At 46.0% G+C, this 19,001-nt stretch overlaps 1 long non-coding RNA gene across 3 annotated transcripts in view; it reads left to right on the forward strand.

Annotated features, from left to right (window-relative positions):
* LOC103887153 overlaps positions 1-15,892 on the forward strand; it is a 98,658-nt gene extending 82,766 nt beyond the window's left edge. Inside the window, exons 2-4 of one of the 3 annotated variants that reach the window (XR_002524032.2) lie at positions 8,443-11,305; positions 13,834-13,942; positions 14,296-15,892. This is a non-coding gene — a long non-coding RNA (uncharacterized LOC103887153). Of the gene's footprint in view, positions 1-8,442; positions 11,306-13,833 lie in introns of all 3 variants that reach the window. The other 2 variants (XR_002524031.2, XR_002524030.2) reach the window with 2 other exon arrangements.
* Positions 15,893-19,001: the final 3,109 nt, after the last annotated feature.

Below are 19,001 nucleotides of genomic sequence, written 5' to 3' on the forward strand. Positions count from 1 at the left end.
ATCTTGGCTCACTGCAAGCTCCGCCTCCTGGGTTCACACCATTCTCCTGCCTCAGCCTCCCAAGTAGCTGGGACTACAGGCACCTGCCACCATGCCCAGCTAATTTTTTGCATTTTTCGTAGAGACGAGGTTTCACTGTGTTAGCCAGTAAAGTGATTTTTAAGTAAAAAGGTAACCTTGGTATTCCTTGGTTAGGGTTTGGTAGCAACTGTAGTTTCAGGCATCCTCTGGGGGGCTTAGACTGCATCCCCCATAGACAAAGGGGGATTATTGCATATAAATATTTTTCATCATCATCATTGTCATCATCATCGTTCTTGTTGCAGTGTTGTTTCTTACTAAAAAAATCCTTCAGTATGCTACTGGGTGGTATAAACTTGGTTGCTGGCATTCTGAGAACAAGGCAGGAGTGGTGTCATCAAATCCTCCTAATTCTGTTTGATCCCTTATCGCTCCTTTCCACTGTCCTGGTGTGTTGAGTCTGAGAACCCTTCAGTTCAATTTGTGTGGAAGAGACACCCACGTGCACGCACTGGTGTGGCTGTCTGCCTGGCTGCATGGGGTCAGTAGGAATTGGGTGGATGAGTGTCTACCTGCTTTGCATATGGACTTCCAGCCAATTCCAGCCTCAGCCTTGCTCCTACCTTCCTAAGTACCCAGCGCTTTGCATGAGGGCCTTTCGGAGCTTCTGCAGGGTGATTTGACTCATTTCTCATTGTTCTGTTCTACTGTTGCTGTATCTGTTTTTCCACTTTTCATCTCTCTCTCTCTACCATAACCTGAAGACAACAATCATCTTATTTCATATGAATCCTGAAAGAATTACTTGAGGTTGCACCGGTGAGAAGCCTGGCATTGTGCTTGCCATATAGATCACTGATAATCGGTGGGGTCTGTTTTCCTTCCCTCCCGTCTTTCCTCCTTCTCCTCCTCTTCCTTCTTTCTCTCCTTTTTATCTTTCCTCCTCCCTAGCATTATGCATTCATATGCTTCAACTACCCCAGGCTGCTTTCAGGACAGCAGTTTGTAATTACTGCAGCATGGTGTATAGTGTCTGTGGCAAATTTATTTCCTCTCATATTTCTTGTAAGTGTTGCTGATGCAGAATGAATGTCTCAAATCACTCAGAAGGAAACAAATAGGATGGAAAACCTGCTGGTAATAAGGTTGGATCATGAGGCATGCACGCTGAAAACAATTGCTCCCTTCTTTGTCTTAAGCTGTGCAGCCCATTAGAGGCTTGTCTGGGGAGATAACAATCTGCCCTCTCCTGGAGGTCTGTTTTTTTCCTAGAAAGGCTTGGTCTTGAGCTGAAAGGAAGATGGGAGGATTAGAACCCTGACCTTAGTCAATGGCCTCCTTCTACAAAGTGCTTTAGAAATGAAAGGGAACTTGGAGAGGATTGAATGTGTAGGGAGAGAGGCTGGATCCTGAGACTGGAGTTGACTTTTTTCAAGGCCAAAGCAGTTCGTGGCTGAGCCTGGACTAGAATCTGGGTCACACCTGGTCCAGGTTTCTTCTGGGTTCAAGAAACAGCCCATTCCTGTTTCCTTTCCTCCTTCGTCTCCAGCCTGTGATGGTTTCTAGCATCCAGCCAGTTGGTTTTGGTTCTGTTTTTATTTTAAATTAATTAGCTCAGCCAATATTTATGGTGCATTTCGTGGTGCCAGGCATCATTCTGGGCACTGGAGACACAGATGAATAGGACTCTGTCTCTCCTCTCAAATTGCTCCCAGGTGGTCAGGAAGATTGATACTGAACAGGCATTTTCAATTCTGTATGGCTGGGGTCAGAATACAGGGTAGGCTGGGGGCAACAGGGAAAATAACCCCTGAGCCTTTTCAGGGGCTTCCAAGAGTTTCTGGGAAAGGTGCTGCTTGAACTAAATTTTAAGGAGAAAAGAGAATAGAGCTTGTCAAAAAAGAGTCAGGAAAGAGGAGGGGGAGGAAGCCAGTCTCAGTGGGAAAAGAACTTGTGTGTGATGATACAGTGGTATTTCAACTCATGTAACCTGGGCCTAAAGCCCAAGCCCGCTCCTCTTGACCACACAGCCTTCTGGGCTAAAGGCCACGCTGGTCTGGGAGCGAAGGTCCTTCTCAGGGCAAGATAGAGCCAGGACATCTAACACTTAACGTTCAAAATCTCTCCACCTTCAGGAGTGACTGCACCCCAAAGACTAGACCCTTCATTCCCCAAACACAGTGTCCTCTTATCGTCACAGCAGTACCATGGGATCACAGTTATGGAGTGACTCATCCAGGGTCTAAGGTTCATGCTTCTCTCCTTCCTCCTGTTCAGCTTCCTCAGGGGGGCCATGGCAGGATGGTAACCAGAGAAATGGCACCTAGATGTGCAGGGCTTCTTAGAAGGTGCCCCCAGAGCTCACAAAGTACATTCATACACCTGGAATCCTCCTTGGGCAAGTATGCATGGGATAATAACAACCTTTCACTGGACACTCACCCTCGGCCAGGTAATGAGAAAGTCTTTTATATTCTGTTTTCATTTGCTGAATCTTCCTTCCAGCATTCACAAAACAAGTGGATTTTATCATCCCTGTCTCCTAGCTGAGGAAGTGGAGGGTCAGATAGTTTATGAAACCTTCTCAAAGTCTCACAGCAAGTAAGCTGGAATCAAAATGCAAACCAGGTCTACTTGACTCCAGAGACTTCACTCTGGAAAACAAAGAAAGAAACAAACTCTGTGAGCAAAAGTGTCTCTGGGATTTCACAGGGATCAGCGTAAAACCCCAGATTCAGTCTTGTAAAACCCCAGATTCAGTCTTGTAAAACCCATTGGCTTTAAAATAGATAGAAGAGAAGTGGCTTAGAGACAGATCATGTGACCAGTAACTGAGGCTTTATTTGACCACATGAGGGTGTGCCCCAGATCCTCAAAGCCACACTAAGAGCAGTTGGTGAGTGGGTGGCCACCAAGAGACTAGAAGTGGCATTGGGCTGACCTCGGTCCAGTCCCTACTTATGCATGTAGAGCTTGAGAGGTCTCTGATGATGGAATAGGCTGCCTGTGAGCAAGTGAGTCCCTGGCACTGGAGGTATGCAGGGATGCATGCTTATCAAAGAAATTGTAAAGGAGACTCCTGCCCTGGATAGGAGGTTGCTGAGCAGGTAAAGTGAAGCCCAGAGAGAGGAAGGAACTGTCCAGAGGGTCCATGGTGCATTGAGGGCAGGACCAGATCTCTGCCGGCAGAGTCTTAGAGGCATCATGAACATGGAGGAAAGTGACATGCAGGTCACTCGTGACCTGAGTCACCACTTGAATTAACAGCTTTGCATATTCTACCTAGTGTTTTCTGGCCCAGGCCAAGGCCTCAGATTTGCAAAGTAGGGGGTGGACATTGTTAGGCAGTAGGGGGTTGGAATTCCCTTTTGCAGGTCGGGCTGTGTGAGCCATAAACATTTGTCATAGAAACCCTGGATTTACAGGGACAAAGAGCCCTGAGAACAGGAACAAATGGACTCAAGGCCCATAACTCCCCTCCATCAATCTTTACTTCTGGATTGTGCAAGACTCTGGCTATTGCATAAAACAGCTCCTGGCAGCCTCCAGCGATGGACAGGGGTAGCGATAAGAGGCACATTTCTGGGAAGAAAGAATGTGCTTGGCCTGGCAGGATGGGGTCGAGGGAGTTGTTAGACAGGGGGCCCAGATATAAAACAGACCCCACACACAGAGATATGTGGACAAGGCACTCCAGCGTCCAATTTGGGATGGGAGGCAAAGATTGGCGAAACTAACTCCAAGAGAGGGCAATTTGGAAGGGACAGGAGTTGTAGCATTGTTTCTTCTCGGTATTGCAATAATTGTATTTTCAGCTGCCACTTTTTATGGAATCAACAGCAAACTTAATTTCTTTTTTGAAAACGATTTCCCATTGGGGAATTATGCATGAAGGTACTTACCCTCCATATGCAAAGGGCGGGCTCAGACTTGAAATTAGACCTAGTAGGGAATCTCTTGGGGCTTTGCATCTTGACAAAATAAGACAAAAACAGAAAGAACGAGAAGAAGACAATCAACCACAGCTGGTTGCATGCATCTTAGAAGCAATCCCCTGCTACCTGAGAGCTCTTAAAGGACTGCAGTGAACAGAAAATGCAGCTCTTACCTGGCTTGAAACATAAATGTATTGGCTCAAATAGCTAAAAATTCCAGACATAGATGTTGAGTTGGGGTTTGGTTTTTCCCCTCCATCATCTCTTGACTGAGCCTCCTATGACATTGGCTCCATTATCTACACAGGTATTGCGTTCATGGTGGCAAAATGGTTGCAGTAGCTCCTTCCTGCATCCTTCCAGTATCAGACCTCGTGGAAAAGGGCAAATGCAGGGTTACTGGACTAGGGTTAAATTGTCTGCCCTCTGTCTTGAGTCAGCTGCTCTTCCTTGAACCCATCACTGAAGCCAGGAAGAAGGATTGTACCAATTTTTTTAGACAGAGAGCTTATGCTACAGCCCAGGCATGGGGGTAAAGTCAGCACCACCAGAACCATGTGGATGGAGAACAGTGGGTAGATGGATCCACAAGTGACAGTTGAGGGTTGCTGGAATTACTAGTGTGAGAGAATTACAACAGGCACCAAAAAAAAATCAACAAAAGTCCATTGTAGGCTGGGCAGGTGGCTCATCTACAATCCCAGCACTTTGGGAGGCCAAGGCAGGAGGATGGCTTGAGACCAGGAGTTTGAGACCAGCCTGGCCAACATGGCAAGACCCCATGTCTATGAGAAATACAAAAATTAGCCAAACATGGTGTCACATGCCTGTAATCTCAGCTACTTGGGTGGCTGAGGCACAAGAATCATTTGAATCTGAGAGGCAGAGGTTTCAGTGAGCCAAGGTTGCACCACTGCACTCCAGCCTGGGCAACAGAGTGAAACTCTGTCTCAGAAAAAAAAAAAAAAAAAAAAGCATATTGTACTTTCCAATATATTCCTTCTCCTTTTAAGTTAGTCATAGTCAATTGTACTTTCCAATATATTCCAATTCCAATTCCAATATTTTTTGTATGTTAGCTAAGATCAGTTTCTGTTGCTTATACTCAAAGAACCCTGAATAATAAATGAAACTTGAGCTTTGTAAGCTTGGGTGGAGATTTGACCCTGTGTCATGGAAACAATAATTGCTGTCCCATAACAAGTGCATCTCTAAAATCTTGGCTTATCTGGGAAGCAACATTACTCAACAGTTTCCTAACTGGTGTTAACATGGGGTTAAAATACTTTGGCACCAACAGACACCGTCCCATGGCTTTCAGTTAAAATAAGAGAAGAAGATACACACCGGAAACCCATCCCAGCCAGAGCTCTCTGATTGACAGAATCTGAGTCTTAGAGTCTAAAAGAAATTAGTATGAATTCTGACTTTCTCATACTCAAGCCATGAGACTTTAGGTAGGTCACTTAATCTCCCCAAGCCTAAATTTCCCCCTCTGTAAAGTGTGGACGATAAGAGTCCTTGCTTTGTCAGGGTGATTGTGACGATTAAATGAGAAATGATGTATGAAGTGCTTGGCACATTGCATAACCCATGGAAACAATTCTTTTTTTGTTTTTTTTTTTTTTTGAGATGGAGTCTTGTTCTGTCACCCAGGCTGGAGTGCAGTGGTGTGATCTCAGCTCACTGCAAGCTCCGTTTCCCAGGTTCATGCCATTCTCCTGCTTCAGCCTCCTGAGTAGCTGGGACTACAGGCACCCATCACCATGCCCAGCTAATTTTTTGTATTTTCAGTAGAGATGGTGTTTCACCATGTTAGCCAGGATGGTCTTGATCTCCTGATCTCGTGATCCACCTGCCTTGGCTCCCAAAGTGCTGGGATTACAGGCATGAGCCATCGCGCCTGGCTGGAAACAATTCTTAATCCATCAGGCATGCTATTACCATCATCACTGTATTAGTTTCCTCTTGCTGCTGTAACAAATGAATACCAAGGCAGTGACTCAAGACAACACAAATATATTGTCTTATAGTTCTGTTGTTCAGAAGTCCTAATGGGTCCCACTGGGCTAAAAATAAGGTGTCAGCCTGGCTGGGTTCCTCCTGGAGGCTCTAGGAAAAAAAATCAATTTTCTTGTATTGTCCACCTTCTAGAGGCCACCCATGTTCCCTGGCTCAGGTTTCCCTTCTCCCTCTTAAAGCCGGCAATGTTGCACCTCCCTGACTTGGCTTCTGTTGTGATGCCTCTTTCTCCGACCACAACTGGGAAAAGTTCTCCACTTTTAAGGATTCCTGAGGTTAGAGTGGGTCTACCTCGATAACCTAGGCTGATCTTCCAATCTCAAGGCCCTTAACCTTAATCACATCTGCAAAGTCACTTTTGTCAGGTCTGTAACATATTCACAGGATCAAATGACTAGAAAGTGGACATCTTTGGGGGTCATTCTGCCTAACACACACATCGTTACTATCTTCATCTTCATTATCGTCAGTACAAAGAAGCTGGATTACCCAGAACCATGCATAGTTTGCATATTGCATGACTATAAAAGAGTATTTTATAGAATATGATGAAATCTAGCAGAAGTAGTTATAAAGGAATGACAAGAAGACAATTTACTTGGCAAGGTGGCCAGTGGGCAAGACTGAGAAACTGGTTGCAGTGACAGGAATCACATTTCTGAACCAAAAGCAAAACATCAAAAGGCCATGGTCTGACAAATGTGAATACTTAAGTGGACATTAGGTGAGCATACTAGGAAGACGTAAGAGGGGAGGTGGTCACAGTTGTAGAAGCAGATTTTGGAGTGATCCCATTAAAATAAACTTAAAGGCTACTATGCCAAAGGGCCAATTTAACAAATGGAAGAAATAATTATCTTTCAAAATGTCAGACCTCAAGGAGAAAGGTTTGTGACAAATTAAGAGTGTGGAATTTGAATATTTTACACTAATAACCAGTGTTTCATTCCTCAATAGTGACTCATTTTTGTCTCTCTCTCTCCATACCAACCCCATCTCTCTCACACAGACACACATGCTCCCTAGTACCCATGCCTTGGGAAATGAGAGGACTCAGCCTCAATTTATGAAACTCAGATAACATGGGAGGCACATCAACCAGAAGTGTATCCAAGGGCCATTTCCTTGAGAATTTCAGAAAGAATCTGGGAATGTTATAAACATGGTTGATGCTTTGAGAACCCAGGTTCTAGTCTGGATGGAGTCTTGGCATGTTCTTAGAGTTACCTGGGGCTCCAAGCTTTGGTGGTTGGGAGGCTTTCACTGTGACAAGCATCACTGCTGAAATCCGTCTGTGGGCTAGGCCTCTTCATTCACTTAGTATCTGGGAAAGGAGGAGACGAGTGGCTTCCTGCCATTTGTCCAATCCAATGCTACATACTTGTCTAGAGTCAAATATGCAGAAGTCATTCTAGACCCTGGAATAGGAGGTGAGCAAAGCAGACTAAATCCCTATGCACAGGGGCTTATTTTCTACTGTCCATCTCTCCTTGGTAAAGTTTTACTCACCTTTGAGACCGACCGTGGAAACCACATCAGTCATTCATGCATGAACACATTCCTATATCCCGTCAACATCTCTTACAAACCTACCATGCTAGACACTGAACCTTGCAGAGGTGTGAGAAAGTCTTTCCCCCAGAAGCTCAAGTGCAGAAGATGAGAGGTGAGGAGTAAAGATGTACACACATGGTGCCATGGGGGCAAGGCGAGAAGCAGAACCAGTGCTAGGAGTATAGATTGGCCAACCCCAGACCAAGGGCAGAGGTGTCCTCAGAGGAGGTCTCCCTGGGGAAGAAGGTCAGGAACAGCATCCCCAGGGGATAACTGGGTCAGGGTGGAGTGGGGTTGGTGCTGTGGAAGCCCTCAGTGTGGGACGGCTCATGCAGTTTCAGGGAAGCCTGGGAATCCAGGTAGGTGGAAGAGCAGAATGGGCGGGCGGGGGGGATGTGGGTGACAGGGAGAGCTAGAGAGTGGCAGGCAGCTACCGGGGGCCCTGTGGCCACATTGCAAGTGTTCTTTGGGGTCAGAGGGCCTGGGGGGTGTGAAAACTGCCTGCCATGGTGACTCCCACACCAATGGTTATGCATTATGACAGTTTGACCACAAAAAAGTACCCCATCTACCCCCTGATCTGTTTCAGGAAATGGTTAGCCACAGAAACCCTTCACCCTAATATTGAACAATCCTTCCTCTTTTGAAACTGAGGAGCTGCTTGCCTGCCCTTGCAGCTAAGGGTGGCTGAATCTACCTGAGGACCTATTAGGATGTCTCCTCACAGCTAAAAATCCCGCCTTAATAGTATACTCTTCAATCCAAGATTACCTCAGTATTTCCTGTTTTTATTCTATAAAACTGACTCTCCTTTCTAACACCTTTGAACCCCTGCTGAAATGAAGGTGACAGCAGGCTACCCCCTTGCTGCAATTTTATGGATAAATGACATTTGTTTATTTGGTCTCAGATGCAGTGTGGTCTTTGGCACTAGAAAGTGTGACATGGAAGATTCCATCACGATGAGAATACCGCTTACTGAGGGTTTGCAATGGGCCACTGATCAGCACTTCACATAATCTGCACAAAATCTCCCATTAAGTAAGTACTCTTGCCTTCCTCAGCATCGTCTTCCCTTTATAGGTAAAGGAAGTAAGGTACAGAGATGAGAATGAGCTTGCCCGAAGTCACACAGCTGGTAACTGATGAAAATGGGGTTTGAAGCTAGGCAGCCTGGCTCAAGATTCTGCACTTTTCCCTACTATACGAGGTGGTTCTAGTACCAGCGAGCTTTTTCTTCACATTTTTGAGGGCCCGTGGCAGTTTTTGAATTTGGAAATGATGCGCGAGAATTTAGACCTCTGATGGACTGCTTCACCATTCCTGAGGGATGATTGGGTGAGGGTGGGGAGGCTGACGGGGATGGTCCAGACACGAAGCCCAGGCAGACGCCCCTGAACCAGGGCAGCGTCCTGGTTCACAATCTGATGCTCTAAGCTGCAGCGGCAGCCGGGATGGAGGCAAGTGTGAGCCATGAGAGACCTTATCCAGCAGGCTGACACTTTTCCAGGCTGGAGTCTTTAATTCCAACCACAGAACTTGGAATGACAGACGGGTAGGGCAGATAGCATTTTATAGAAGATGAAGAAACTGAGGTCAAGGGTGGGTCACTTGCCTAGAGTCACTCAGCAAACTTGTGGAACCAGATTCCAAGGGTTCACTGGCTCTCGGTTGTGGACCTGGAGGGAAGGTATAGCCCCAGACACAAAGCCGGAGTCCCAGGACACACCTGTTGCTTCTGCCTGTGGGGTGTCTGAGCAGCTCGTGCTGTATCCTACCTGCACCTCATTACAACAGTTCCTGAAAGGGACACTAGAGTTAGGGTTTGAAAGGCACATTTATATAAAGTGTCACTTGGTCTTCAGGACAAATGCAAAACCTGGATTGTGATTTCTGTTTCGTGGATGTGGTTTAGGGGTTAAGTGATAAACCCAAGGAGACGCAGCTGGTAGATGGAGCAGCTAGGTCCAGTTTTTGGCTTCGAAGTCGAGAGGGCATTGACTGCATGAACTGCCTTCATTATCCACTCACCTCATTAAGAGCATTGGCAAGACTGAAATTGACCCTAAGCATGTGCGTGCTTTCTTTAAAACATAACTTAAAGGGTAAGTGTAAAGATTCACAATGCACTGGAAAGTGGGGGTGAGCTCAGCAGGGCCTTTTCTGATATTCTGAGAGGTCATTTAAATCTTGTCTGGTCTGTTTCCAGGCCCTGAAAGGCACCAGGCTTGCTTTGACTGGCTGCCCCTCAGAGTATATGAAGATGAGAGTGTTATTAGAATCCAAAGTCACTCATTGGCCAGTGCTGGTAAACTAAAATCCGAAATGTGTGCAAAATGCGTTATCTCTTTGGAGAAAGTGACATCTCTTCTGAGTGCCTTGAGCCCCTGCAGGATGTTATCTGCTGAGAAGAAATCACACATGCCAGGTTATCTGTCTTCAGGTGATTTCTTCGAAGTGTGGCGGCACCTCCCTTGATGACTGCTGGGGGGTATAATGAATCACCCACTTGCGGGAGAAGGCTGAAGAATTTGCTTTACCAGAGATACAGAAGTGGAGGGAATGCACAGGTATTGAAGTGTGTGTGCACGCATATGTGAATTTACATGCTTTGCATGCCCCTGTGTGCACGCATGTGTGCATTTGTGTGTGCACAAGTGCACTGATGTACACACATGTGCATCTCCAGCCCTGCTGAGGTCTCATGGAGGGGCGGATCAAGACAGTTCCTTAGAGACGACTACTAGCAAGGCTTTTGTGGAGGTGGCCTGGCCCTGGGAAGCTTAGAGCATCAGATTGTGAAGCAACATTTTACATAATGACTCTAGGAAGGATTGTGGGGTAATGGAAGGAATACCGATCCAGGAAGCAAGGCACTGAGCCCTGTCTCTGCCCCCAGCCTGCTGGGCGACTTCAGGAGACTCATCAGCCCCCTGAGCCTCATTTTCCCCACATGTGAAGCTGTAAAACCCAAACTCCTTGCCAAAGTGTTCCAGGTCTGTAGTAGGTGCTGCAGTGTGTGACTCTCCTTCGGGACTGAGCCCCCTGTCTCCCAGCTGCTGGAGTGGGTGCTCCTCAGAAACGAAGAGTCCTTCATCCAAGGTCCTCCCATCTCTAGGGAGCAGCCAGCTGGGGACACACCGGTGCATGTGTCAGGCCCAGTTCCTGGCCTGATACCTCTGCAGGCCATCCCAGCTCCATGCTCCCTGAGGGACTGGCAGAAACCTCTCTTGTGAATGCACGGCAGCCTGGCTTCTCTGCTAGACTTCTACTTCCCTTTGACTCCCTTTCAAACGGACGGTCCCAAGAGCACTGCCCGATCACGCCCCTGCCTACAGACTTTCATCTCAGGAGATCCCAGAACAACACCCCAGTGGTCTGCGCCTCTGTGATGGCCCCTCCTCCACCGTCCCTCACTCTCGTCATCAAAGCACACTCCAGCCTCAGGGCCTTTGCACCTTCCTTCTGTAGAAAACCCTTCCCCTCACCCTTTGTAGATGACTTCCTACCATTTAAATCTCAGCGAAATGGTCATGTCCTCAGTAAGGCCTTCCCTGACCACCCCATCTAGGATTCCTCCATCAATTAATCTGAATACATCACTGTTTTATTTTTTCTCAAGGCCTTTATCACTCCCTGACATTAGGTTTGTTAATTATGCAGTTGTTTATTTTCTGTCACCCGCTCCTTTGAAATGAAAGTTCCCTGAGCACAGGATCTGCAGCTTGGCTCTCTGCCCCATCCGCAGTGCCAGCAAGTGAACCTGGAACAAGGTAAGCCCTTGACAAATATGTGTAGAGTGAATGGGAGACAAGGTGGTACCAGACAGGGTCCTTAACCTAGGATTTGGGATATCCACACACTTGGATGGTGCATTAAGCGTAACAGATGGCTGCAAGTTGTGTGGCTTAAAGCAACAGGGACTTATCCTCGCACTGTTCTAGTGGCCAGAGTCCTAAATGAAGGCATTGGCAGGGCTGCGCTCTCTCCAAAGGCTTGCAGGAAGAACACCTTGCCCAGCTTCTTGTGGCTACAGGTGTTCCTTGGCTTCCTTGGCCACATCATTCCTTTTTTTTTTCTTTTCTTTTTTAATCTTTTTTTGTTTGTTTGTTTTTTGAGAGGGAGTCTTGCTCTGTCACCCAGGCTGGAGTGCAATGGCACGATCTTGGCTTATTGCAACCTCCCCTTCCTGGGTTCAAGCAATTCTCTTGTCTCAACCTCCCGAGTAGCTGGGATTGCAGGCGTGCACCACCATACTCGGCTAATTTTTCTTTGTAATTTTAGTAGAGATGGGGTTTCACCTTGTTACCCAGGCTGGTCTCAAACTCCTGACCTCTTGATCTGCCTGCCTTGGCCTCCCAAAGTACTGGGATTACAGGCGTGAGCCACCACGCCTGGCCACATCATTCCAATTTCTGTCTTGCTGGTCACATTGTCTCCATATTCACATGGCCTTTTCCTGTTCTCTGTATCTTCCCTTTCATCTCTCATAACAACACTTGTCATTGGATTTAGGGCCCACCTGGGTAATCCAGGATGCTCTCATCTCCAGAGCCTCAACTTACTTGTCTGCAAAGACCACATTTTTTCCCCCAAGAAGCTTACATTCATTGATTCCGGAGATTAGGAGATGGACATACTGGTGGTGGGGCCAGCGTTTGACCTATTAGAGGCAAGAATAAAAATCCATCTTCATTTTGCCTAAGTTTTAACCAGTATTTAGGATTTGCTTCAATCGTGAATATAGGCACAAAGCAGAGTCCCCTCAGCGGTGTCTATGAATTTGTCATTAGTTGATATCACAGAGATTTTTGCCATAGGAGAAAAAGATGCTCATCATTTTCATAAACACAGCCCTTATCAGACTCCCCATTAGTTCTTATTATAGAATCTGTTACTAGAGAGCCCATATGTTGTCCTTTTACCAATTTCTTTTTAAACTAGTTTGAAAGGTTGGGCATGGTGGCTCATGCCTGTAATCTGAGCACTTTGGGAAACCAAAGTAGGTGGATCACTTGAGGCCGAAAGTTTGAGTCTAGCCTGAGCAATGTAGCAACACCCTGCCTCTACGAAAAATTTTAAAAAGTTAGCTGAACATGGTGGTGTGTGCCTGTAGTCCCAGCTACTTGGGAGGCTGAGGTGTGAGGATCACTTGAGCCCAGGAGTTTGAGGCTGCAATGAACTAAGATCATGGCACTGCACTCCAACGTGGGCCACAGAGTGAGACCCTGTCTCAAAAGAAGGAAAAATTGAATAAAATAAAAATAAATAAACTATTTTGATGAGCATATTGCAGTTTAATTGGGAGCTCTGTATTCCTGTGTATTTTGTTTCATGCATTTACAAACATTATTCTGCGAAGGGATCCACGGGTGTTTTGAGAAAGCCAGGGGAGGCTAAGAGCCTCTGGATGGAGGCTGTCAGAGGTGTTTTGGGTTTCTTTTCTTAACCTTCACAGGTTGGGCCATTTTTTTTTTATCATATAGTTTACTATTGATGTTTTTTTCTTTTTGATCAGTAGTAACACTATCAGAGGCAAGACAGTGAGCTCTGCCTCTGCGGTCAGTACTGAGACCCAAGAGCTGGGCTTTGAGAGAGGAAATGCTCAGTGCTATGATTCCTTGCATCTCTCAAAGATGTTTCCTGTCATCACATGATGTTGACAGAGCACAGGGTGGCAGACCATATGGAAAGGGCTTTGAGATCCACAGTTGTGATGGACTTGTCTCTCCATTCACTGTGAGAATTATGTTAAAGCTGGACCTATACCAGGTCAGCATTGCTATCTTGCCTGCAAAACAGAGTAGATGACACTCAAGACCTACGTCTCTCTACCCAGAGATTATTGCTCAGCCTGACGTATTTTGATGACACAGATGCTAAGCTTTGTATTTTATGTTTATTATTTTTTTGAGAAAAAATCTCTGCCACCCAGGCTGGAGTGCAGTGGTACATTCAAAGCTCACTGCAGCCTCAACCTCCCAGGCTCAAGTGATCCTCCCACTTCACCCTCCATTGTAGCTAGGACTACAGTTTCACGCCACCATACCTGGCTAATTTATTTTTGTTTTTGTAGAGAGGAAGGTCTCACTATGTTGCCTAGGCTGGTCTCAAACTCCTGGACTCAAGTGATCCTCCCTCCTCAGCCTCCCAAAGTGTTGGGATTATAGGTGGGAGCCACTGCACCTGCCTTGGATGTTAAATTTTAAAGAGGAACTAGATAACATGATTTCAAATAAGAGTCTCATACCTGTTGCCCTTGTGTTTGCACATGAATCCAACTTGAACTTGTGTCATGTAGGCATCTGCCTGTTCAAAGCCACCTGGGAAAAGAATTTACATTGGACTTGAAGTGAGGTGCATCAGCTGCCAAGGACACCACTAAAATATCAGTCTCAGCTCCATTATAGGTGAAGTGGACAAACAAACCCCTGATTCTTCCTACCATACAGGGTCCTGGGGGGCTGGAATGAGAGAGTGAATCATTATAGCTTCCACTGTAGTGGTCCATCGTCCTGCTTATTCCTTGTGGATGAGCTTGATTGTGCTCAAGTGTTAACCCCACCTTTGGAAGGGGTGACCCTCCTTCCATGGTACTCATAGTAATTTATTTTCCCTTGTTGGGTCTTGAGTTAGGTAGGACCATGTGACATAGCCCCAGAGGAGGAGATATGAAGGGAATTCTGCTTGGATGCTTCTGTGAAGGTGTTCCTGGTTTTCCAAAAAATAAGATAGTAATTCTCCTCTCTTTGCTTTTGGACAGGTTGCGCAAGGATGGCTCTGAAAGCCATCTCAAAACCATGAGGGCAGCATGGCCCACCTGCTGAAGATGGCACAGTGGAAAGGTGAAGTCTCAGGGCTCAGACGAGATTGTGAGCTGGCGAATTAACACAGGAGCCTTCTTTCCCCAAGTTCCTTGTCCTATGAGGTTATACCACTGACTGTTTACGCCATTTTTAGTTGAAGGTTCTTCTGGTTGCAGCCCCAAGCATTCTAACTGACATGAAAGGTCTGCTGTAGTCATGAGCAGATTGTGGCAGTATATTTTGATAGTCTAGGTGGAGAAACCTTAGTGCAAGGGTTTCGTGATAGCGGTTCTGCCTCTCTAAGGATATTCCCCTTCACTTCTGGATTTACAGCTGTGATCCGGATACTGAGTACACCCTCATCCCAGTGGTACTATCTCAACAGGCTGCATGGAGAGTAATGGAAAAAGATACCACCTTGACCAAACTGACTTTGACCCCTGGAGCTCTCACAGTGTTTTGGGGGCTGTGAAGGGCAGACCTACCTGTGTTTCCATCAGGCCCCAGTTTCCTCATTACTTTGCTCAGCTTCCAAGCTGAGATCATTATTAATTAATACACTTATAGTTATTAATATATGGTGACATTAATTAACTACAGTCTATTAAATGCCCCCTGTGTGTCTGGTCTGATGCTACATGTTGTGCTGCATTTTCTCATTGATCCTCCCAACAAGCCAAGAAGGTGAGTTTTGCTATGCATGTTTTACAAGAAAAAACCCAAGGTTCAGATAATTCATTAATGTGCCCAAAGGCCCCCATTCTGATTGGAAATCAGCAGAGGTAGGATATCACCTCGCAATTCACCCTGGTTCCACTTCTCTAAGAGGAGTTTTTGCGGAGGGAAGCATCTGTTTTAGATTTGCACCAGTTCTTGGCTTGTTCTGGTGATAAAGAAGAAACAACACTAACCTTGATGTCAAGAACCTGGGATTGAATCCTGGTCAGTCTACTGAGGCGATGCTGGGGAGAGGGGGTGTCGTGGCGTGGATTGATTTTTTTTTCTCCTCTGAGTCTTAGTTGTTTTTTATTCTCTAAAAGGGATAGTAGTCCTTAAACTCTAGGTAATTTATTGTCAAAGGAAATAACAAATGTGAAATTGTCCAGGTACAGTACAATAGGTACCAAAACCCTCTGTTTAGTTCATTCATTTATTCACTCTTCACTCATCCCTTATATCAACTTCTGGGTCTGCAAGATGCAGCATGTAAACACCCTGGTAGTGACCTTGAACACTCTGGTAGGAGTCATTCTCCGTCATCTGCCAGCTGTGAAATGGTGGGCAGTGCAAGTAACCTTAGTAGGTCTCACGTTCCCTTCTGTAACAAAAGCGTTTCTTTTGTGACAGCTACACTTTCATAATTTTAAATGTGTGAACTCATTAAATCTTGTCAATAGCCTTCAAAGTCGGCATATAATTATCTCCTATTACAGATGAGGAAATTGAAGTACAGGGAAGTTAAAAACTTGGCCGTGTCGGCCAGGCGTGGTGGCTCACACCTGTAATCCCAGCACTTTGTGGGGCTGAGGCGGGTGGACAACAAGGTCAGGAGACTGAGACCATCCTGGCGAACACGGTGAAACCCTGTCTCTACCAAAAAATACAAAAAATTAGCTGGGCATGGTGGCAGGCGCCTGTAGTCCCAGCTACTGGAGAGGCTGAGGTGGGAGAATGGCATGAACCTGGCAGGCGGAGCTTGCAATGAGCTGAGATTGCGCCACTGCACTCCAGCCTGGGCGACAGAGCGAGACTCCATCTCCAAAAAAAAAAAACTTGGCCATGTCACATGGCTGGTGAGTGCTGGAATTGGAAGCTGATCCCATAAAATTGCGTGGTAGGACTCACGGTCCTGTCCACTATTTCTCCTCCTAGAGGTACTGTGAGGAACAGATGTCAATTGCATGCAATAGTGTGGCTAGCACATAAGAAGCAGTCCAAAAATGTCAGCGTATCATGTCAGTGAGATAGTGTGATGGTCACATAAACAAGTTCTGGGACTGGGTTACCTGGGTTCTACCCCAGCTCCTTTGCTAAGATGTACAAAATCTTGGACAAGAATTTCATTGTCCTTATTAGCAAAAGACAAAGAACAAGAAAATTCTACATCTGAAGGTTTTGAGAGGATTTATCAAGCTAGCACAGGGAAAGTATTAGAACAGATCCTGGAACATTTTAAATGCATTCTGAGCATTGGTTTTTATTTAAAACCTCTTGCCGTGTTGGTTTTATTTAAAACCTCTACCTGAGCCACAGCTGTGAGTGCTCATGCTGCAGATCTTATTCACCATTGTCTTCTTGCATCTCAGAGCTTAGTACTCAGCACAGAGTCCAGGTGGAGGTGCTTAATAGAAATAGGTTGATCTGAATATAGCCTGCGATGCTTTGGGTACTATTACCTCTTTGTGGCATGGACATTCATAGAACCTGTGCATTAACTGAGTCCTTCCTGAGTGAGTCACTCACATAACAGGCTCCAGTGGGACAGATAAATGCCAAGCAGCTTGGTATGAGAAGGGAGGGGTTGGAGTGGAGAAGCCTGGGATCATGAGCCCTTTCATATTTCTTTTTGCTCTGACGTTGAATTCATTTGTAATTCGCCTGTACATTCATTCAATCATCCACGGTCGGGAGCGTCCATTTCTGTTTATTTCCTCAAGAGAGGCAAAGCTGAACATTTAATTGCTCCTTTCTTCCTTCATCTCTCTGAAAATGGAGAACCTTTAGTCATGTGGGCATAGAACACACTTCATCCTTTGTCTCAGGGAGAAGCCAGGTTACCCATCCCAAAACTCCCTCTTCTCTCATTCCTGTTCTCAGTGGCTTCTTTCAACTTGACCTCTCAAATCTCTCTAATATGCCCCTTTCCTCACATGTGCACACCCTTGCCACCCGGCCACTGGTTTCCTGCAGCAGGCCTCTCTTCCTGCCTTCCAGTACTGCCTTTGGTCTGGACTCTTGTAATCCATTCTCCATCCTGTGGCCAGAGCAATCTTTCTAGATATGATCATCTCAATTCCCCGTTTGTCATGCTTCGATGGCTTCTGTCTACTGGCTTCTACCTGAAAGCATTGAGCAAACAGATGCACCCTGTGCCCTCATGGAGCTGGTGGCTAGTCTGTGCTCATTGTCCACAGCTGTGACCGTTTTCGCCATTCACACATTGGGGCACTTTGAGTGTGGACATAGGGAAGGCTTACCTAGTCTGTCTAGTTGGGATAAATAACAAGGTGCCTTGGGAGTTGCCATGTGAGCTAAATGCTGATGACTAGGAGAAGTTGACCAGACTCTGCAGGGCATACCAGGGAGAGGGGGAAAAACCAGCACTAGGACAAATGGATATGGGGAACCTGCCTCTGGGTTGACTCCTACAGGACTTGTACATGTTGTCACTTGAATGATGGTCACTTGCTTGTTTGTGAGCATCTGTTTTCTGCCCTGTCGCCAGAGTTTCCTGAGGCCAGAGGCCCTGTCTTCTGTTATTCCACATCCTCAGTGCTTAGTGGACACTCAAGAAATATTACTGTCAGTGGGAGACTAAATAAAGAAGGGAATAGTCTCTCTTCATTGTTTGTGTGAAGACTCCTCCTGCTGCCCCACCTCTCACTGTTGTTGTTGCCTTTCCTGCTCAGAAATGTATTGAATCTCTCATTTCTTCTAGGTTGGCCTAAGATACACCTCTTTTGAGTTAGATACAGAGAATTCAGTGGCAGCACCTGCAGGTAGACACAAAATTCTGCAAATGCCACTCTTTGAAGATTACATGCCTGCACTCCCTGTCCATCTGCCTTTCAAGAAAATGTGTAGTTAGAGGTCCATGAAGCAGCAGGTGTGGGGGGTGTGTATATGTGGTGTGAGTGTGTGCATGTGGTGTGTGATATATGCATGTGTTTGTGACTCAACATGGTTCAGTGGAAGTTATATTCCTACCTTTGGATTCAGGCTGTAAGTTCTAATCACCTACATGGTCATTTATTGCTATGTCATCACTTGACCTCTTGGATCCTCAGTTTCCTTATCAGTAAAATAAGCATAAGTGTCCCCTTGGAAAGACTGTTATGAGGATTAGATATACTGCATTTAAAGCACCTGATATCTAAGGTTTTGATTAATTCCACTTCTCAACTCACCTGTTACAATGCTCAGGGGTTCATCCCATGCTAATGAAGGGCATTGACAGCTTCAGGTTTGAACATATGAGCTAGACCTGGCCAGGGACCCTTTGAGCCAAGACAAGGACAGACATGAGCCATGGACTCTTGATCCAGCAGCATCCTAGAGAAGCCATAATGTTCAGCCTGATTTTTTTCTGAATGGGCCTTGGGGAGGGGCTGGCAGAATTCAGCCTAATGGAATATACATTAGGTGGTTGAATCTGCTTGTCTTCATTGGGCCCTGTCCAGCACTGAAATTTCTGAAGCTGAAGTCATGGAGGAGACCTCCAAGGAATATGGGCAGCTCCACCCTTTCCCAAACTCACACTTTCCTTCAGGCCCTGACCAGTATCCAAGGGGAGGCTAAGAATCAAAATAGCCCACTTTTTATCATGTGTCCATTAAGTCCCAGACATTGAAATGGGCACTCTGCATGTGCTATTTAATTCAGTCCTCGAAGGCAGTGACTCTCAACTGGGGGTGATTTTGCCCCCCAGAGGACACTTTTCAAT

The sequence above is a fragment of the Papio anubis genome, chromosome 8 (assembly GCF_008728515.1).
Source record: "Papio anubis isolate 15944 chromosome 8, Panubis1.0, whole genome shotgun sequence".
NCBI classification, from domain to species: domain Eukaryota; kingdom Metazoa; phylum Chordata; class Mammalia; order Primates; family Cercopithecidae; genus Papio; species Papio anubis.